The sequence below is a fragment of the Dromiciops gliroides genome, chromosome 1, assembly GCF_019393635.1.
Source record: "Dromiciops gliroides isolate mDroGli1 chromosome 1, mDroGli1.pri, whole genome shotgun sequence".
Lineage (NCBI taxonomy): Eukaryota > Metazoa > Chordata > Mammalia > Microbiotheria > Microbiotheriidae > Dromiciops > Dromiciops gliroides.
In genome coordinates this window covers 197,178,881-197,200,984 of record NC_057861.1, presented here as the reverse complement: position 1 = coordinate 197,200,984, position 22,104 = coordinate 197,178,881, and the positions used below count along the sequence as shown (strand labels likewise).

General features: G+C 39.1%; 1 pseudogene; it reads right to left on the bottom strand.

Moving 5' to 3' along the window:
• Positions 1-3,207: 3,207 nt before the first annotated feature.
• Positions 3,208-22,104, bottom strand: part of LOC122746973 — an 84,081-nt pseudogene continuing 65,184 nt past the window's right edge.

Below are 22,104 nucleotides of genomic sequence, written 5' to 3'. Positions count from 1 at the left end.
ATGCTTTCCTTAATGCCAGGTCTCTGCACTTTTATACACCATCTTATGATGTATATAAGGATATGGTTTTGATTCTTAGAGTTTTGTACCTGCAGTTGTTCTTCCTTACTCCGAGGAATGTAAATGAATCAATATTTCTTGCTCTGGGATGCACAAACTCCTATTTACACATAGCTATTTTGATAAGTAAGGTCTTTACTAGGATCTTTGTGTATTGAAGTTTTATTCCCTTTGCTCCACAGCTTCTGAGTTAGCATTCATATTTAGAATCCGAAGGGAGTGTAAGGATGGGAAACTATAAGCACTTCTATAAGGCCTTTGATTCTTCACTTGAGTGAATAGCCCAAGGACATTCTCCCGGCACTTGACAGATAATTTGTATGTATGCTGTAAGTGTTTAATTGTCCTTTACTCTTTGCTTTCACCCCTAAAACTAGCTGAAAAGCTCTCCCCCTCTTTTCCCAGGAATAATTTCATAGATAAAGTACTCATCTGGACCTGGATAGCCTGTTAGAACTTGAACCTTCCATTTGTTCCTTGTTAGCTGGGGTCTTGTTTGTTTGTTATTATTCAATTGTGTCTGACTCTTTGTGAGCCCATTGGAGGTTTTCTTGGCAAAAATATTGGAGCAATTTGCCATTTCCTTCTCCAGCTCATTTTATAGTTAAGGAAACTAAGTCAAACAGGGTGAAATGACTTGCCCAGGGTCACACTGCTAGTAAGTGTCTGAGGCCAGATTTGAACTCAAGATGAATCTTCCTGACTCCAGGCCCAACACTCATCTACTGTGCCACCCAGCTGCCTCATTAACTAATGTTGAATAAATCAAGAAGCATTCCAGTTTGATTCTCTTATCCTCCTCAACCAATTATTGTGTTCCTGAAGTAGAGATCTAGAAGCAGAAGTGGAAGATAACACCTTGCTCCACAAAAATCATCCTGGAGCTCCCTAAAAGGGGGCAGCCTTCCTAACAAAGAGAGATGGGACTTTTCCTATTTAAAAAGGGAAAAGCCAGGAGGCCTTCTTTAAATCTACTGTCCCATTGCAACTGCCATATCATCTCCCCAGTCTGAACTCAGATTGAGAAGTCTATTCCTCACTCACATTTTCAGCTAACTTTACATAAATATTTTGTATGTGAATCTCCTTTTTCACTGCTTGGTACAAATGCAGTGTTACTACACACTTATCTATTTGGAGAAGTATTTGCCTTCAAATCAAGGAACTGAAATTGGGAGGAGAAGTTGATCAAATCTCCTCTTTTTAAAATTCTTCCTACCCAGGGATCCCTCATTCCAATGAGGTAATGAGTAGCATTAATTTAGTTATCCAAAGTGTACCTTCAATTGGGAGCCTCTAACAGAAGGGTTACAATCTTGTATTTAATACTTTAGAGGATAAAATAATACAGAGAAATTTTCCCACAAAATACCTACTGACAAGGTACTGTGAACCAGTTTAGAATATGCTTTTCTAGAAGCATGCTCATAATGATAATCAGTTTAGCTGAGACGTTGTTCTGGTCTTGCACCTACTGAAGAGTACATACCAGAGTTAGAAGTTAGCTGTTCATGTTGTTCAGTCTTATGATGTGGTTGGATTTTATGAGTTGGAAATTGCAAGGCTGAGCAGCACATCATAAAAAAATAATAATTTCCATTACTTGAGTAGCTGAGTAAGATAGCATCATATTATAAGAAAAATTAAGAAACAGTATAAATATATCAAACCACACTCAAATGTCTATATACAAAGTATAGATAAATAGAGGGTAAACTAGGGATCCTAATTCAGGAGGCAAATTCAACCTCAGGGTCTACTGAGACTTGGGACAATGAGAACTATGACTGGATTATGATACTGGAATATGCCTCATTCAAAAATAATAGAATAGGGGCAGCTAGATGGCGCAGTGGATAGAGCACCGGCCCTGGAGTCAGGAGTACTTGAGTTCAAATCCGGCCTCAGACACTTAACACTTACTAGCTGTGTGACCCTGGGCAAGTCACTTAACCCCCATTGCCTCACTAAAAAAAAAAAAAAAAGTAATAGAATAGGTAAAAGGGATGATGGAGTGGTGTCCATGTAATTGGTGAGCCGCTATTAGCCATCTTCAAAAAACCAAGGAGAATGAGCATGGTGCTATTGGACAGGAACAGAGCAAATGTTGTGTCTATTTTTTAAAGAAAGAGAATACAATCAATAAGTTTCATTTCAAATGCTCATAAAATTGTAGAACGTTTTATATTTAGATAAAGATATATTCTGGGCCAGGTCTAACTCAGGCCAGTTTAGTGATTCAGACTTGGGATAAGAATGCAACAAGACACCTGTGGACCATAAAATTCAATAAAAATGACTTTATTAACAACAGTGGATGAGAAGAATATAATTCCTAAGGTCAAAAAGGATACTGATTCAAATAAAATGTCACTCCCCTTTGCCTCTGCGTTCACCACAGCAACCAGCCACTAGGTCAAAAAGACCTTAAAGAAGGGCAGTCGGAACTGCACACCAATAGATTTATTCAAGGTCAGTATCTTTGCCTTTTTCCATTCTCTGTTTTCAGCATCAGCAGCTTGTCTGATAGGTAAGGTGGAAATTGTCAGAATTACATGCCATGGTTTCTCATCTTCATCCTTTCTTCTAATTTGATGCTGATTAAGTCTTTTGCTGTAACTCGTTGGTAAACTGCACACAGACACTTGGTTCTGATATGACTCTAACATCAGTAATCAGTTGTTTCTGATTGAAGATAGACATAGCTAGTTTCATTTCTGGTGTTGTTATTTGATTTTTACAATGTCCAGAACTAAAAGGAAGTATTCATGATATCTTCTTGTCATGTTTCTGAGTATTCTACAAGCTATTAATATCTTATATTTCTTATTCCTGAATTACCTTTTCCAGCATATTTTTTTGCCATCTTCAAGTGAGCTCGCCTTTGCATTAAAGTCACTCAGTAGCTAGCTAGGTAACATCCATTTGTGTGTGTGTGTGTGTGTGTGTGTGTGTGTGTGTGTGTGTGTGTGTGTGTGTGTGTGGAGAGAGAGGTGTTTATGTTTATACATATATATATATGTGTGTGTATGCATGTATGTGTATAGGTGTATATACACATGCGCATGCACACACATGCATATATGTACATATATAGCATTGGTTTGGAGGATCTTGTTAAGTTCTTTGCAGAATTTCTCTACTTCTTCATACTCTGCAATAGATGTTGGTGCTTAAGTTGAAGTTATCTTCATGGCGGCCTTTTTGCTTATATTCGCCATGAACAATACAAGATGAAATGGCCAAGTATCCTATGAAATAATGGTTTTAAAAAATTTATTATGAGTGCACAAGGTAACCAACTCTGCCAAATCCTTTGTTTTGCTTTCCAAAGAGGTGAGTTCTCCTACCACTTAACAGAAACTGTCTCCTTTTTCCATTTGCTGAGATAATATCAAAATTGATATAGTTTTGTCCTGTTAATAGTATGTTACTCATTGAACAAAACTCTCATATTTGCAATACTAACAATTTAAGTTAGTGTATGGATTGTCTTAAAACTATATGATTCCTAGCACCTATCCCCTTCACTACCATTACTGTTTAAGTAAAAGACTGAGAGCCATTTGAAATTTTTCTTTATTTTATGAGTTGCCATATCCAAAGAACAAAGGGAAATCAGTACAAGGCAACTGAGGCTTTCTCTCAGTTTGTCAAAATGAGGAGAGGGCACTTGATCAATGACATCTGTCATTCCTGGGCTTCATCTCAGGGTCCTCTGCCAAACCATGGCACCACCCCCAGATCCCATAGCACTGTCTTTCATAGGGCCTACTTTTCTCCTTGAGATCTTTGAAGGCATTTGCCAGTTTCTCTGAGGGATAAAACGCCCTCTATTCTGCTATGACTACATCCATATTTCAACTTTCCTCTGTTCCACTGCTGCCTTTTTCATCACCCCCAACAAAATTTGCTGTAGGCACAAGAATTTCTCGTTACTATTCTGCCAAAGAATTCATCACCAAGGGGTCAACCTCTCTCTATGAGTCTCCAGACAGCTGACATTTTTTTTTTTTTTTTAGTAAGGCAATTGGGGTTAAGTGACTTGCCCAGGGTCACACAGCTAGTAAGTGTTAAGTGTCTGAGGCCGGATTTGAGCTCAGGTACTCCTGAATCCAGGGCCAGTGCTCTATCCACTGCGCCATCTAGTTGCCCCTGACATTCTTTTGCCAAATCCATTCATGAGACCTTTGCAACACAGTGGGACCTACCATTTCTACAGCCTTAGATAAAGATGATGGTGGTTCATATTTATAGAGCACTTCAATGTTTTGCAAAGTTCTTTCCATGTATTTTGATCTTCTGGTTCCAACAACCAATATCATTGAATCACAATGATTCAGTGTAGTAGGGCTTTGGGGAAGCTTTGTGATCTGTGCAGTTTTGAGCTCATCAATGAGTCCTCTGGGCAGGTATAGTTGGGAAGCCATAGAGGGCTTCTATTTCCATCAGGCTTAAGATGGGGCAGTGTGGTATACTGGTTCTAGAGTCAGAGGGCCTGAATTCAAATCCTGCCTCTGATGTTTATCCCCTGTGTGATCTTGGTTGGTAAGGCACTTAATCTTTCTGGTCCTCAGTTTCCTCCTAGTCAAAATGAGGGGGTTGGACCAGATGGCTTCTGAGATCCCTATTAGATTAATTACTAGAATTTTTTATGCTTGTTTTTTCCCCCCAGATTTTCACTCTCAAGAGTGTCCCAACCTTCTTGAGCTGACTTCCATTTTAGATTCTTGGGCATTTGTTGTATGTTGGAATAGTCAGTCATCCAGTGTGCCCAGAATATAGAGTACATGAGGGGAAGTTAATGTGGGATAAGCCTGGAGAGGTAGGTTGGAGCCTGACTGTGGAAGCCCTTCTGTGAGGTTGAAGAGTTTATAGAGTTTATAGAGGCAACACTATATGGTTACTTAAAGCTTTTGGGCAGGGGAATGACGTGGTGAAGCTTTTACCTTCTGAAGATTAGCTTGGACAGACACTGCAATTGGACTAAGACCTGGCCCAGAATTTAACATGGGAAGGAGAGTTGGGTTTTTATCTTGGAAATTATGCAACACTTTCACAATTCCAATGGACAGAAAACCTCACCATTTTTTTTTTTTTTAGTGTGGCAATTGGGGTTAAGTGACTTGCCCAGGGTCACACAGCTAGTAAGTGTCTGAGGCCGGATTTGAACTCAGGTACTCCTGACTCCAGGGCCGGTGCTCTATCCACTGTGCCACCTAGCTGCCCCAAAACCTCACCATTTTAACACAAATATTCTCCTATTTATGCCCTTCAGTTTTAAATCATTAAAGAATCAAAGACAATGAAAAGATGTATGGTGGCCATCAATAGGCTACATCTTCCTACCAATGAAGGCTTGCAAATTAGGAAATGGTATAAAGGAAATACCTGATTGGAAAAGCAGGTGGGCTGTTTAAGAATTAAGAGGGAGGGATGACATAAAAAGAGTCTGAATGTTGCCCTTGGACTCACAAAATATTAAAAGACCTAGAAAGGGGGGTGGCTAGGTGGTGCAGTGGATAAAGCACTGGCCCTGGATTCAGGAGTACCTGAGTTCAAATCCAGCCTCAGACACTTGACACTTACTAGCTGTGTGACCCTGGGCAAGTCACTTAACCCCCATTGCCCTGAAAAAAAAAAAAAAACCTAGAAAGGAACAGCTAGGTGGCACAGTGGCTAAAGCACTGGCCCTTGATTCAGTAGCTATGTCAGTGGGAGAAATACTCAAATTGACTAGATCACAGATCCATCAACATAGTTAAACGTCTTTAAGCCCCTTTGATCAGAGCTGTAATTCTCTAGGTAAATATGTTTATTCCCATGTATCAATAGATATGTTCTTTCCCTAACCTAGAGTCCACTATGCATAAATCTTAAGCCACAGACAAGAAATCCCAATATTACTGTTTGATATCAACTTTCTAGATATCTATTCGATTCCCAAGTCTCATTACTTCTTCTAGCAGTGGTGAAAATTCACCTGTGCCCAAAGATCTTTGGCTTATTTCCCCAGATTGTGCAATCCCTAAATATGCTTTCCACATTCATTTTGGTGGAATAATTTGTCCCTACATGAATCATCAGAAATAGATGTTGTCTATCAGGTTTGACACATCTCACAAGGCTCTCTATCACATTCTGTGTAAGTACTCAAGGAAGACATTAGGTCAATATTTGGCTTTCTATTCCTTCTCCAATCTATCCTATACAGAGTTGGCAAAATTATCTTCCTAAAACATGTTTGATCATGTCATTACCCTATTCAAATTTCAGTGGCCCCCACTTGCCTCTAGCATAAAATACAAATTTCTCACTTTAGCACTTAATGCCAATCTGGCTTCAGTCTACCTTTCTAGGCCTATTGCACATTACTGCCCTTCACATACTCTATGTTCCAAACAAACTCCTCCACCGGTTTTTCCCTGAACTCAGAATTCCATTCCCTATCTATGTGCCTTTGCATGAGCTATCTATCATGCCTGGAAGTCCCTTTCTTCTTATCTCTGTCTCTTAGTTCCCCCCGGCTTCCTTCAAGGCTCACTTCCTGCAGTACCTGCTTTAGGAAGCCTTTCCTGATCTCTCTGGCTGTTAGTGTTCTCTTCCTCCTCAAAAAATAATGTATGTGCTTATCTGGTCAGTCCGCAAGCATTTATTAAGAGCCTGCTATACACCAGGCACTATGCTAAGTGCATTTACATGCTATGTTCTCCCAGTAGAATGGTATATGGTCTCTAATGGCAAGGACTATTTTCCATTTTATCATTGTATCCTCAGCAACTACCACAGTGCCTTGAACATAGTAGATGGCTAATAAATGTCTGCTGGATTAGATTAGATTGATATTGCCACGATGACTCTCTTTTTTCAACAAGTTACAGATGCCCTCAATCCCGGTGACCCACTTCCTTATTTTGTGGAGTATGGGAAGTGACTTCTTCCTCATAGAATCCAGTTCCACCCATTATGGGAAGAGCCTCAGACTCATTATATAACTCTAGTGTTTCAATGGTCTTTCCAGTGAGAAAGTTGGATTCTGCGTGTGTCTGGGATAGCATCCTTTAGGGTAACAGTTTCGGGAATAGTGCCCCCCTAAGATAACATAGTGAAGCCCTCCAGTCTCTGGAGGAAGCTGGTTAAGGGGAATCCCTGAGCCCTGAGCATGCACTACTTACCTGGAGCTTTTCATGAGGAACCCTTGCTTAGAATGTAATTGACATCTAATTTATATTGAGATTTAGCACCCCCAGTGCGTAAAAGGGATGCATTCTGGGATGGAATATGCTCAGAGAGATTATGCTTTAGCTCCACGCAGAGGGGAGGGGATAGGAAAGAGGTGGGATTGGAGTAGGAGGGAGGGGGGACCAGATGGGCTATAAAAATCTAGACCCTTCCCCCAGCTTGCTGGGGAGGGGCTCATGGAATTCTACCTCCCTGAGCATTTCATTGCCTTGCTCCACCCATTCTCCTGAGATTGACTGAATTGCCAGTCTTTGGATGAGACCTCAGGTGATGACATTTGCTCACCTCGTATTCCTCTATGTCACCCTCCATCCTTCTGACCCAGGATTGGATTCCTCTCTATGTCCTTCTTTGTTCTCCCTTTGAATTTTTTTATTCCATCTTCCCAAAGAAACTTAATTGTTTCTGATAAGCTGGAGAATAGAAAGGGCCATTCAAGAATTGAGAGGAAGGGATAACATAGAGTCTGAATGTTTAGCACTTTCACTTCTCTTGTACAGTTGGACAACAACCCACACTTTGTAGTAATACTACCTAACATGTATAGAATACTTTGAGGTTTGCAAAATGCTTTATGCATATTATCTCATTTCATCCTGATTGAAACCCTGTAAGGTAGATGCCATTATTACCCTATTTTACAGAGAGGAAACTAAGACTGACAGAGGTCAAGGATCTCATCCAGGATCACACAATTAGTGTGTGACAAAACTTGAACTCAGATCTTTCTACTCTAAGTCAAGCATTCTGTCTACTGTGCCACTTACCTATCTGCCAACAACATTGAAGGTTGTCAATTAGCCTTTTTTCAAATCCCTCCCCCCAACCCCACATAAACACCATTGCCACAAATATAACACAATCTCAAAAGGTAATTGGAACATTACCCTTGATATTCATACCCACTTAAGTTTAATTCCCCATAGCTCTCATTGGCAATTTGGCCAGTGATCTACTCCCACAAACCGCCTGTTTACCAGAACTATTCACTGGGACTTTTAAGTTAAGTGTTTTATTGTAGGTTTAAAAAAAAAACCAAACTTTTATTATGTTTTACTAGGCCCAAGTGTGATTGATTAACAATGAGCAGACTCCTGACAACATCTTAATTCAGGAGAGGCAACTCTCTTTAGTTATCAGCAAGAGGATCTTGTGAAGCAATCTACTTCTTGTCTTTTCGCTTCCCTGCTTGAAAGACACTGGTTTCTTGTGTCTCCATTGGGCCATCACCTTCTGACAAAATTAAAGCTTTCTAAAAATGGAACGGTCTGATTTGGGAGATAAGGGACTTTTCTGTCGCCAGAGGCCTCCTAGCAGAGGCTGGATGACCCCTTGAAAGGGAGGCAGGAGTGATTCAGATTCTCATACCTGGGACCACAGCGGTGCTTTCTAGCTCCGAGATCCTCTTATTCTGTGATTCTATATTCTTTCAACAATTGCCACCCCACATTCTCCTTCATCTCAAAATAGTGTTTCTTGTTATAGAGGTCTTCCAATGAAGAACTACTCTGATACTTCAATGTGTCATGGAGGCAGATAACTCTGGGTTCTGAAAGGATATACGAGGAGGGACCAGGTTCTTGTAGGCCTTAGCAATCTGTAATAACTTTAAGTAGAGAAACAGCAATAGGTTATATCTGCCATCTGAGGGTCCCCCATAGCTAAATGCAGAAAGACAGCACCAGGAAGTTGGACAAAATATAATTACTGGGGGCAGCTGGGTGGTGCAGTGCATAAAGCACCAAGCCCTGGATTCAGGAGGACCTGAGTTCAAATCCGGCTTCAGACACTTAAACTTACTAGCTGTGTGACCCTGGGCAAGTCACTTAACCCTCATTGCCCCGTAAAAAAAACAAAAACAAAAACAAAAGAGATAATTACTTTTTTTAAGTCACTGTACCAGCTCATAAAGAATATCTACAAAGGCATAAATATGTTGAGCTCTGAATCAGGGAAGAGAATGCCCATGTTGATTAAGCCACTGATTTTTTTGAAGCATTGAAAAGGTGAGAAAACCATCCAAATTTACATTGAAGTTTGTGTTTGGACTTTTTGTCTTCCACCTGCAAATTTCAAACAATAAAGCTGATCTGGGGAGACAGTTCTTTTTGTCTCCTTTATTCATTTAACACTGGGTCTCTTTGATACTGGGTCAGAAACAGGGAATTCAGGCAGTTAATATTTCATTCGTTTATCAGTAATTCACGTGTATGCTTCATCGCACTTGCTAAATTGCCTACCTGGCTATTCACAATTGCCAACAAGCACACAAATATGGAAGTTTCAATCTTCTGAAGAGGTAGCATAGTTACTAAAGGGAATTTAGAGATGAAAAGAGGCTGAGACATATGGAGGGTGGTTAAGGGTCCTTTAACGCTGGAATTTCCTTCTCTTTTCTCCCAACTGGTCCAAGTAAAATATAAACATTCCCTGCTGCTGGGATAGTAGCAGTAGGTTATATTCTATATTTGGTTTTAAGAAAATCCCACATATTAATCCTAAAACTCTACAATATTAGAATTAGAAAGGACTTTAGACAATATCTAACCAAACCCTTCATTTTATAACTTTAAAAATGAAACCCCCAAAATTAGTGATTTGCCCAAAGTAACACAGCAAATTGGTGGCAAGGCCCAAACTAGTCTCTTAAATTCCAGTTAAGTGTTTTGAGAAAGTAAAAGTAGATTAGAAAGATAGATAATATTATCTGATCTACACATTGGCATAATGACCCTACATTTAAGTAAATAGATAGTTAAATTAAAGAGAGGCAGCTTTTTATTGTGTAAAGACTGCTTAGCTGTAACTCTGTTTGGGTTTTAGCTATCTGTCTGCCATGGCTGCCTCTCTTTTTACTTGTCCCTTCCCCTGCCCCTCACCATGATCATAGGATTTCTAGAATCAAAAGGCACTTTAGAGATTATCTAGTGATATCCAACTCCCTTGTCTTATTGTGTTTTTTTTTTTTTTTAGTGAGGCAATTGGGGTTAAGTAACTTGCCCAGGGTCACACAGCTAGTAAGTGTTAAGTGTCTGAGGCCAGATTTGAACTCAGGTACTCCTGACTCCAGGGCCGGTGCTCTATCCACTGCACCACCTAGCTGCCCCCACCCTTGTCTTATTGTTGAGGAAACAGAAGCATTGAGGAAGTAAAATGACTTGCCCAAGGCCATACAGGTAATAGTGGAAGATGGAGGAATCAAACCCATGAAGATGCCAAATCTAATGCTGTTTCCATCATGTCATTCTCTCTCATTCTGTTTTCCTGACCTCAGACCCCTCTTGCTCTTTCGTAATCTTTCTTAAGAAGAACAACAAATCTAAGAAATCTATGGAAAAGAAGTAAAGCCTAATGAGTCCCAGCCAAAAGTGTGTCACCATAATGCAATTTGTCATCAGCATTCCCATCACTGCCATCATGGTCACCTCTACTCTTTGCTGTTAGGAACCCCAGTGGTAATCAGAAGAATGAACAGTCATATAGCAAGATAGCGGGGAAAGGACAGGTGGGGACGGGGGAGAAGAGAACACGACAGGAGGGGAGGGGGGAGAAAAGGACAGGACAGAAGAAGAGAGGGTAAAGAATTTATTAAGCATGTTCTATGCCCCTGGCATTGTGCTAAGCACTGAGAGTACAAATAGAAGAAAAAAGAAAGACAGACCCTGCTCTCCAGGAGCTTACAACACATAAAAGAGCTGGAAAAGCTGGAAAAGCTGGAAAAGCTGGAAAGGAAGAGGTAACTACAAGGGGTAAGGTTAAGAAGTAGTTAGGGGGGGCAGCTAGGTGGCGCAGTGGATAGAGCACAGGCCCTGGAGTCAGGAGTACCTGGGTTCAAATCCGGCCTCAGACACTTAATACTTACTAGCTGTGTGACCCTGGGCAAGTCACTTAACCCCAATTGCCTCACTAAAAAAAAAGAAAAAAAAAAGAAGTAGTTAGGGGAGTCAGAGGCTAAGGTAGTTTTAGAATGAGGAAGATTCACGGGGGTACTTTCTAAAATGGAGGCTCTAGGGAAGAATTCACCAATCAGAAGAGGAGACTGTAGATATTGTCTGCATGATAAAGCTGCTGGGAAAGAGGCTGAAAAGGACCTTTTGGAAGCACCATTACTGATCCAGTTTAAAACCCATCTTCCACAGAAAGTCTTCTAAGGATTTCTTTCATCTCGCTAGGATGTTCTCTCATATACAATCACTACTGCATTTTGTCACTTTAGTATCACAGGATCCTCAGGTTGGAAGGGACCCCATATACCAGAAAGTTCAGTATTACATAATCAACTCATTGACCCATAGACATCACAAACTCAATATGTCCAAAATGGAACCATTATTTTTTTCCTTAAGACAAACCCTTATCTAAACTTCAACTCTGATAAAGGCACTAACATCTTTCCAGTCATCCAGATTTGCAGACTGAGTCATCTTCAATTCTTATTGACCTTCACTCTATCTATCTGTCTGTCTATCTATCTATCTAATATAGATATAGATATATAAAAGTTGCCAAATCATGTAGTTTCTATCTCTTATAGTTGTTGTCTTCTCCCTCCTCACAATGAGACATTCCCACCATACACACACCCACAATATCCGGGCCCTAATAATTTCTTAACTAATCTATTACAATAGTCGTTTAATTGGTCTCTCTGCTTCAAGTCTCTCCACCCTCCAATCCATCCTCCACCTATATGGCAGAACGATACTCACTGTGCATCCTCTACTCGAGTCAACTGCAATGACTCCTTATTGCTTACAGGATCAATATAAGCTCCTCTGTTTAGATTTTAAAACTCTTCATAACCTTACCTTATGCTGTCTGTCCAATCTTAGTATACATCAGTCCCCTTCTCACACCCTATAATTCAGCCAAACTGGCCTCTTTGCTATCCCTCACACATAACAGTCCATCTTCCTTTTTTCTGTGCCTTGCTTTTGGCTGTCCCCTAAGTCTGGAATACAAAACCATCTCACTTCAGCCTCCTACAATCTCTTATTTCCTTCCTGTTCAAGCAATACCTTCTACACAAAACCTTTCTGATGCCCCCAACTGCTATTGCCTCCCTCCTCCAACTTGTATTTACTTTGCACATACTTATTTATGCACTTGTAGTCTTCCCCAAGGGGCATATATTTGGCACAGTGGATGGAGCACTGGGCTTGGAATCAGGAAGGTTTATCTCTATGAATTCAAATCCAGCTTCATTTACTAGTTGGGTGACCTTGGGCAAGCCACTTAACCCTGTTTGCCTCAGTTTCTTTATCTATAAAATGAGTTAGAGAAGGAAATCATAAACTACTCCAGTACCCTTTCCAAGAAACCCCAAATAAGGTCGCAACGAGTCAGATATGACCAAACAACAAACAAGAAGTTTCTCCCGGACTGTCTTGTTTTTTGTTTTGTATCCCTAGCACTTAGCACTGTGCTTGGCAATAATAATAATAATAATAATAATAATAATAATAATAATAATAATAATAAAATGTAGCTCCTAAGTAAATTGATTAAATTTATTGTTTAAATTATTTAAAACTGATAAATTGATTGTTAATTAAGTGATGATATTACTGAATGTCTTCTTATTGATATGCTGCTACTTCTCAACTGAATTCAAATTATGGAACCTAGCACGAGCTTTGTTTTCCCCTTTCCTGTGTTCATGACCCTCTGGCATGAATCTACTGTATAATGACTTGCCTGTGGACTATGTAGCTGAGAGACACAGTAACAGAATGCAAAGAACATTAACCTTTGGCTCAAGAAACCCAAGTTCGAGGTCTGGCTCCAAAACTTATGAATCAGGTGACTGTGGACAAATTATTTGGACATTCAGTCTCAGTTTTCTCATTTGTCTAATGGGGTGAATAAAGGTATTATGACCCATTATTGCACAGGAGTATTGTAAGGCAAGCCCCTTGTAAACTATAAAGTGCTACATACATATGAGCTGGTATTCTTCTCTTGTTTTAGAATGTAAGCTGCATATAGACAGGAACCTATTTGTAGGCTCATAGATCTAGATGTGAAAGGGAATTCGGAGACCATGTCTGTTTCTCTAATGTTATACCCTTCCTCTCCAGCACACAGCAAATATTTTATAATGTTTAATCATGGAAAAGTACTCTTCCCCTTCAGTTCATCTCAGGACACCCTCTAGGGTAGTCCTGGTACTGGCAGAAAATCACAGGCTATGAGAATTGTGTTTAGGAAGTTGAAATGCTGGTAAGAAGGATCCTTAGAATTTACCCAACTGCATCTTTGAGATGGCTTCTAGTATATGCATATTTGTAGTGACAACAGGGGCATCCCCCATCAGTACACCAAGTGATGAGGGATGACAGTATCATCCTCATTTCCTTTCTGGGTGTATGGTGGCAATGGTAAACTCTCCAAATGGGGAGCCTCAGAAAGCACCAAGTCCAAATTCATTTGCCCACCATTGTGTCAGTGACTTAAGCCTGACTGTCTCAGATTCCTAAGAAGGCTGCAAAGTGCCCCGCCCCCCACACACCAGAACACACCAATTATGTTTCCTGGCTTCCCCCAGCACCTTCCCATGAACTTCTGTATTGGCTCTGACATCTGATCTCCCCATCCTATCTCCAATCTGACACTGTCTCTCACCAGCAAAGAAAAGACAGAGAAACTGTTTTCTGAGTTATCTTGGAAGTAGGTAAACAAAACTTCAGAGACAGAGGCTGGACCTAGTCTTCAGAGAAAAAAATAGAGAAGTCTGACCCCTCATTTAACATCTAGTATCTGGCTTCTGGAAGTTGAAGGTGTTGGGACCTAGAGACTTACAAAGGAGAAACCCATGGACCAGGCTAAGGAAATGAATCCTGAATTTACAATATTTCCTTAAGGTAAATGGAATCATTACTTAGAGGGAAAGTGATCTCACAGAAACATGATAATCCTGATGTGGCAGCCCAAGACTATAATCCCAGTTGACAGGGAAGCTGAAGCTGATGGAGTTTTGAGCCCAGGAATTCTGAATTCAAGTAGGGTTAAAGCCAATCTAGTGATACTCTGGGTCTCCATGTTGCCTGAGGAGGGATGAACTGGACCCAGAAAGAGAGCAGGTCATTGCTGATAACTAATAGAATTAGTCAGTGAATAGCCCCTGTTCCTCTAGCCTAAGTAAAATAGGGAGAATGATAAGATAGATAATAATCCTATTCCCTAGCAACATCTCTATTAAAATTACTTTGCATTAAATATTTGACATGTATAGTATACATTATATATAACATACATGCATATACACATACATATATACACACAATTGTGTGTGTGTGTACAGTGATATGGTAGTAAATTTTAACAACCAACTTGGGGAGGGGGGAATGACACACTTCTAAGTTTAATCCATATTATTAACATTTTCTATATGACTTTCTTTAGTCTGAACAATCTACAAAATAATAAACCAATCCTCAATTTGTTGTGCTCTTCACTTTTGGAGAGGTAAATGCTCACACTGAAAAGGTAATAACTGACTCTCCCAAGCTGGTTTAAGCTAGTTCTAGCATACCTCTCTCTGTGCGTGTATGTGTGCATATAAATATACTTATCTATGCACATACTGCATTCCCTTGGAACCTATAGGTTCCTTGAAAACAATGACCTAATTTTCATCTCCTTATCCCATCACCTAGCACAGTATCTTGTACATTGGTGGAACTGACTAAATATTTGATTAAAAAAAGAGATAAACAAGTAGTCTTATTCAATAAGTCTCTCTGTGTCTTCAAGTGACTTTTTTATTACCCCTCTTGTTTTTTAGGCCACATGATGCTCCTGTGGATTGGTACACATTTATAGGAGCGGAGAAGCTTCTAAGAATCTCCAAATTTTTTAGAAACTGTCTACCCATCCTACTATTGTATTGCAAGGGCCAAAATTTGATATATGGAGCATTAATTGGGTGACTCACCTAAATATTGGGGTCCTGGAAGTATGAGGGACCTTTTAGGTTCACCCTCCCCTCTGAACTGCCCTTTTTAGCTATTTCTCCCAGGCCAATAAGAAAGGAGCCTTTACGCTTTACTTCACAAAAGGATCAGATTTTATTACTTGGGAATTAATTATACAACAAAGGTGAAACTAATAAAAATCAAAGACAAGGAAATAGGAAAAGAGAAATACAGATAAATACTCTTAACTCTAAACTTAGCCTATGCAATCCCCAGATCATTTCCAATTAAGCTAATTCAAAGGAATTTAGGATTTTTGGTAATTAACTCACCAAAACCTGGACACGTTCCGGAAGAACCTCTGCCTCCCCTTATGGAGCGTTCAATCCTCCTTCCCCGAAAGGTGAGGTCCTTCAAAAACTGCCTATGGAGAGCTCTCCTTCTGACCTCAGTAGTATATGTAACTTCAGGGTGGGCCAGGTGTGTCCCCTCCCAAGTGAGTCAACTACAGTTGCAATAATAATTTTATCACAAATAATTCTTACCACAGTATTATATTTTGTATTGTATTTTTATATTATATTGTATTATATTTTTTTAAGTGATATAGGAACATTAGAGATTTTGAAGGCATCCAAATCATGACCCAGGGTTCCTGAGTTCCATCGCAGTGCTTTATTTGCCAAGACCTTGCTATGCTTCGCTAAGAAACTGAAACTCAACTTACTCTATGTCAGTCAACAGGCTGATTGCTGGTACTGCATTCTTTAAAAAAAAAGAAGGTTTTTCCTTTTTGCTCTGATTCTTCTCTTATAACATGACTAATGCAGAAATATGTTTGATGTTATTGTGTATATATAACCTATATCAGATTACCTGCTGTCTAGGGGAGGGGGGGAGGGAGGGGAGGGAAGGAGAAAATTTTCAAATTGGAAATCTTATATAAACAAATGTTGAAAACTATCTCTACATGTAATGAAAATAATAAAATACTTTTATTTTTTTAAAAAAAAGAAGTTTAATTTCTCATTTTATGATGTTCATTAGAGAGGCAACATGGTATAGTAGATAAAGGCCTGGCCTTGGAGCTGGAATCACATGGGTTCATGTCCTACCTCTGATTTGTACTGTTTCTTAACCTTTCTGTGTCACAGGCAATTTGCTATGACTATAAGCTGCAGATATCAGCATTGATAGGTGAGTTGTGTTTTTCTAGGAGTTTCCTACACTAAAAAAGTAATAGATTCAGGAAAATATGCATATATACATACATGCACAGAAACTGATAGATGGTCAGTAGATAGACAGATGATAATGTGTATATACATACATATCTATATCAATTAATCAATAAACATTTATAAGCATCTGTTTTGTGCCAGGTACTCTTCTGGACTCTGGCATACATACACATACATTCACACACAGCATCTTTTGTTAATCAACTACCTTCATTCTAGCCCCCCTATATGGTAGTAATAGTCCTCCCTGATCCAAAAGACAAGATGGCCCTACATATACCAATGGCCCCGGCAGCAACAGCAAAATGTCAACATCCATCATGACCATGAGACTTACGGCCAGTGTAGTTCAATCAGCCATGATTAAGCACAAAGGGGAATATTTTCACAGGAGTTTGTATGTTTATGTGCATTGGTGGATAAGAAAAGGTAATGATGATAGTGTTCATGTGACCAGTTAGGGATTTTGCAAATCTTGATGCAGTCAGCACTCTTCAAACGCTTCTTTTGTTGGTTAAAAGGTCAGATTGAGCCAAAAGGATTGTTTTGGCAACTGGGAAATTTCAAGAAAAGCTTTTATAGTATTTTATGGTAGCAGGATTTATGTTAAGGGATTTCCACTAAGAAAGCTTCAGTCTATTTGCCTATCCTTATAAGTTCTGCTTGACTTCTACATTAAAAAAATACAGACTTATTCTTTTATTTTGTAATTGCACAGTTTGTTCATTTGTTTCAATTATGTCCTACTTGACCCCATTTAGGGTTTTCTTGGCAAAGATATTCAAGTGGTTTGCCATTTCCTTCTCTAGTTTATTTTACAGGTGGGAAACTGAGGCAAACAGGGTTAAGTGACTTGCTCAGAGTCACACAGCCAGTGTCTGAGGCTGGATTTGAATTCTGGTCTTCCTGACTCCATGCCTGGTGCTCTATCCACTGTACCACCTAGATGCCCAATTGTACAATACCTTTTATGTTTCTTAAAAAGATGGAAAAGCCACCTTACCTGTCTATTATCTAAGTCACAACATTTTAAATGTCAGCTCACATATCTAAATCCCAGCCTGGCCAACTTTAAAAATGGAGATGTAAAGAATATTAGAAAGTGAAATACATCTTCAGTCAGAAGATGAGTCTGAATTCCACTTTGCTTCTTAGTACCTATGTAACCATGCTATTGATGTCCAAGATTCCTGTAATTTTATTTGTCACTCTCCTTCCTAAGGCAGAATATTCAAAACAGAAAAGCAATATCCTTCCTAAATCAAAGTAATTAGTCATTCTTTTCAAGAAAATGTCATTGAGAGGCATTAAGGGAAAGATTAGGTTTGAAGCTACAGGACCTATCCAAGATACATGTATTGATGGACTAATTCAAAAGGCCGCCTCTCAGGGAACATATAGAATTTTACATTTTTCATCCATGTTGTTTTCTCAGTGTGAATAGGTAGAACAATTTCTTTACCATTGCTGTAGTTATCCCTGAGGAGGCTTTGAAAGTAGTTTAGTAGTAGAAGAGGTCTGATGATATTTGTGTGATATAATCAGTGAATAAGAGCATTTAGGGATTTTTTACCATCAATTGAAGAATCCTTTTGCTTGAATTTTCTGTAAGGTATCTTTTGTGAACTAATGAATTAATGAATACCTCAAGTAAAGAAGTATATTGGCACAAATAAGACTTTGTATTTCAGTAATGGCTTGTAGCCAAACAGCTCATACTGGACACAGAATACATTAGTAATATAGTTAGGATACCTAAACCATTTCAGATTTAATACATAGAGGTAGTGAATCCAAGATTACTGTTCTCCCCATCCAAATGAACATTCTTTGAGTTCTCTTATCTCTCTAATATGACAGTATAATTGTATCATAGCTTTGTGGCTGGCTACTATCATTGGCTCTGCTACTTACTAGCATTGTAATCTTGACCAAGTCACTTAACCATTATTGGCCTCAGTTTGTCCAGAAAAGGAGGTGGTTGGACGAGATGACCTCTTCTTTAACTTCTAACTACTGGTCTATGAACCTAATCAAATTTCAGTCAGCTCAAAAAGATGACTCGTTTTCAGGCAAGCCCAGCATTTCCTTCTCACTGTCAAGAAATGGGATTACAGTATTTGGTTTCTTCATTTAGTTTACACATGTATTAGGGGCATCCCAAGAAGCACAGAGCTGAGGTCCCACATGCATCACCAGAAGTGTCCAGAACACAGCTCAGTTCCACACATTCTTCATGGAAGGGCTTCCACTACACCTCTTGTCACTCTGCTCCTGTTGAAACCAAGTTGACAGTCAATACCTGGTTATTTAGAATGTGTCTACATCCATAAAGAAGATGGGCTGAAATTAATTTAAGAGGGGGAAATAAGACAGAATATTTATTTTCATGATGCCAAATCTTCTAACTGAATTTTCCTCTCTTCTACCAATTGTCTTTGCTTGGCTTTATAGAGACCTGACCCAGCCTTAAAAATCATTAAGCAACTAAACTATCCTTTTCTTTTCCTTTCGCTTTGGTAAACTGCCCCACAATATGAAGAGCTTGAATTATTATTTTTCATGGAAGAGGAATGTCTTAGAGAGTATTTTAATTTTACCTTAATAGCTTCTCACTAGAGCTCCCAAACACATAGCAACCTATAGTGTTTTATTTTTAATTAGGTCCCAGATCACTAAAGTACTACCTCCCAAAAGATGAGGAGGTATAAGGCACATTTTTACTGCAGATCTGCTGCCTGCCTATTCTTGGGTTTTCCTGAAGAAAAAAATTATCACTGTGCATATGACAACATTTTTGATTGGCTCCTCAAAGTGACATCACACTGAAGTCATGCTTTGTTAAGCAGAATCCCAGGGCTTACACAATGAAGAAGTGATTGGCATTGATGATGCCTGCAATGAATGCTTTTATTGTCTTTCAGTTTAATTACCTACATCGGTCACCAGCATCATTCACATGTGGACATGTAATGAATAATAAATACTCTGATAGCTAATTCATTTTCCTGTTGGAAGACTCTGAAAAATCAGAAATACTCCATGGCCCCAAAAAGATAAAGCTGCTTTTATAGAATTTTTTTAAAAGGTCTCAAAGCCCAAAGGAAAAACACCACCCTACAAGAATATTAACTATGATACCTCAAATATTGGGCCAACATAGGAAACCAACCAGATTTAAAAGCTGCTTGCCAATCAGTTCAGCCAGGTTTTCAAAGTTTCAGGGGTGTTTTCTGAACTTGATGTGAAAGGATTTATGTCTGTGGAGTCCTTTGAGTGCTAATGGAAGTTACATGCATAAATCCCCAGCACATTAAGATAGGGTTAGGCTGTTAGGGATAAAAATATAACCCTATCTGGATACACTCTGGATTTACTCATATAACTCCAATTTTCTCTCAAAGGAGTTTACACATATAAATCCCTCCACACTGAGATAAGAAGGTGCCCCAAAAGACAAAGCCTTATCAGGAACTGAGAGGGTTCTGTGCATTGGTCTGGGATAGATTTATGTAGCGAGTAAAACTATATGTGGTCACCTTATTTCTATCCCAAGTTTAGGGAAAATTAGGTGGAGGTTCTAATATATTGCTACTTATAAATTACAAGCTTTAGCACCAGTTTTGGGGCATTAAGCATTTATTAAAGCATATTAGGTATTAGTAAAGATAGAATACATTGCCCTGAAAGTTAGGAAAGCCTAGGGAAGTTAGGAAAGATCTAGGGAAGAAGAGAGAAAAAGGTGCCTTCACTTATGAGTCTTAGGCCAAAAAAGGAAGTCTCTCTCCCTGTGTGACCGGAAGCTTCCTGTAGGTCCTAATGAGAGGCGGTCCTTATATACTGCTTCAAGATAACTGGCTAGTATCACCCAGATCCATTGGTTCACTGAACTTGAGGGAGGTTCATGAGCAGAATGTGCATGAGGTCAGAGTTCAAAGAACATATCCCCTGAGGGCCAGGGTCTGAGGTAGGTGTGGTTTCAATCAAGTCAACTTTAAGTGAGTCAATCAGCAAAGTCAATCAAATCAATTTTAATATAATCCCTTCAAACAGGGGGGCCTCTAGGTGTTCCAAAACCCATTATTTTCTCACATTTAGGAAAGACATTTCTAAGGGAAGTAGCTTAGCTTCCCTTCGAAGCAAAATCTATATGAGATAGGCAGTTGTAACCATAATTAATTGTCACCTGGGGATGTGCTAGAATGTTTGTAAAGTTCAAGTTAATTAAAAAAAACCCAAAATAACAAAACAACAATAATGTTATTCACACAAGAAGGTAGCAGAATGGAGAAGTCAAGAGAACTGGGTTCTAAGCTCTGGTTCTTCCACTAACTAGGTATGTGACCTCTAGTTTTTTGGTGTTTTTTTTTTGTTGTTGTTGTTGTTTTGGGGTTTTTTTTAAAATATGTATAATTCTCAGTTTCCTCATCAATAAAATGAGCTTATTGGGTTAGATGATTTCTTTTTTTTTTTTCTGTTTTAGTGAGGCGATTGGGATTAAGTGACTTGCCCAGGGTCACACAGCTAATAAGTGTTAAGTGTCTGAGGCCGGATTTGAACTCAGGTACTCCTGACTCCAGGGCCAGTGCTCTATCCACTGCACCACCTAGCTGCCCCGGTTAGATGATTTCTAAGGTTCCTTTCAGTTATCACATCTATAATGATTTGTATCTCTATGGGACTTTTGTCAAAGACGGTCTCAAAATACTTTGTATAGTTAAGCTCCATCTTTCCCACACCCCTTTCCTCTACCCATTGTCCAACTTTCTAGGTACCTGCTTATGACAACAAATACATAAAAGGACCAAATCGTAGAGTGATCTTGGGTGGAGACAGTCAGAGAACTGAAGACAAATGAATCACTTCTCATTAAAACTTACTCATTATTCTACCTATTGAATTTAGGTTCATTTTCTTTCTTCTTTTTAAAAAATATCTCACTCTGACCCAAAGTTATTTAATTATTATTAGTGTGATTTCCCGTGAAAGGTACAGAATTAAAACTTTTTTTGAACTCAGGATAAAGGTTTTATTTATTTTTACAATTCTCCACCCATTTTTCCTTTTCTTTTTATTTATCATTTCTTCATTATACCCTGGAAAACAAAAAGTCCTTTTTCATTTCCTTATATTACACCATTATTCTTCCAAATCCTTCAGTTTAAATTATTTTCAATCAGTCTACTGGCACCTACCTCAGAAAGAGACAGGATGGTGCAGCAGAGGGCTAACATAAGTGTCAGAAAGAACTAGGTTGAAATCTTGTCTTGGACACATAAAGGCTTTGTGAACATGGGCAAGTCTCAGTACCTTGGGCAACTTTCTAAGCCTATAAGTTTCAGAGGAGGTGCTAATTTGTATGGTGGAGGGAGTTCACACACTCACATTTTCCTATGCTAAATCCCATTCTTTACACACACACACACACACACACACATGCAGGAATTATCCAGCACTACAGTGGATATGAGTTAACCACAGTCTTTTGCCTCAAGTTATTTTTCGGATCCCAGATCTAAAACTGGAAAGAACATTAGAAGCCATCAACCCTTTCTTTTTACAGATTACAAAATTGAGACCCAGGGAGGTGAAGTTACAAGCAATTTAGGGAAAGAGGCCTAAATCCATCAAGCAGTTAGAGGAAA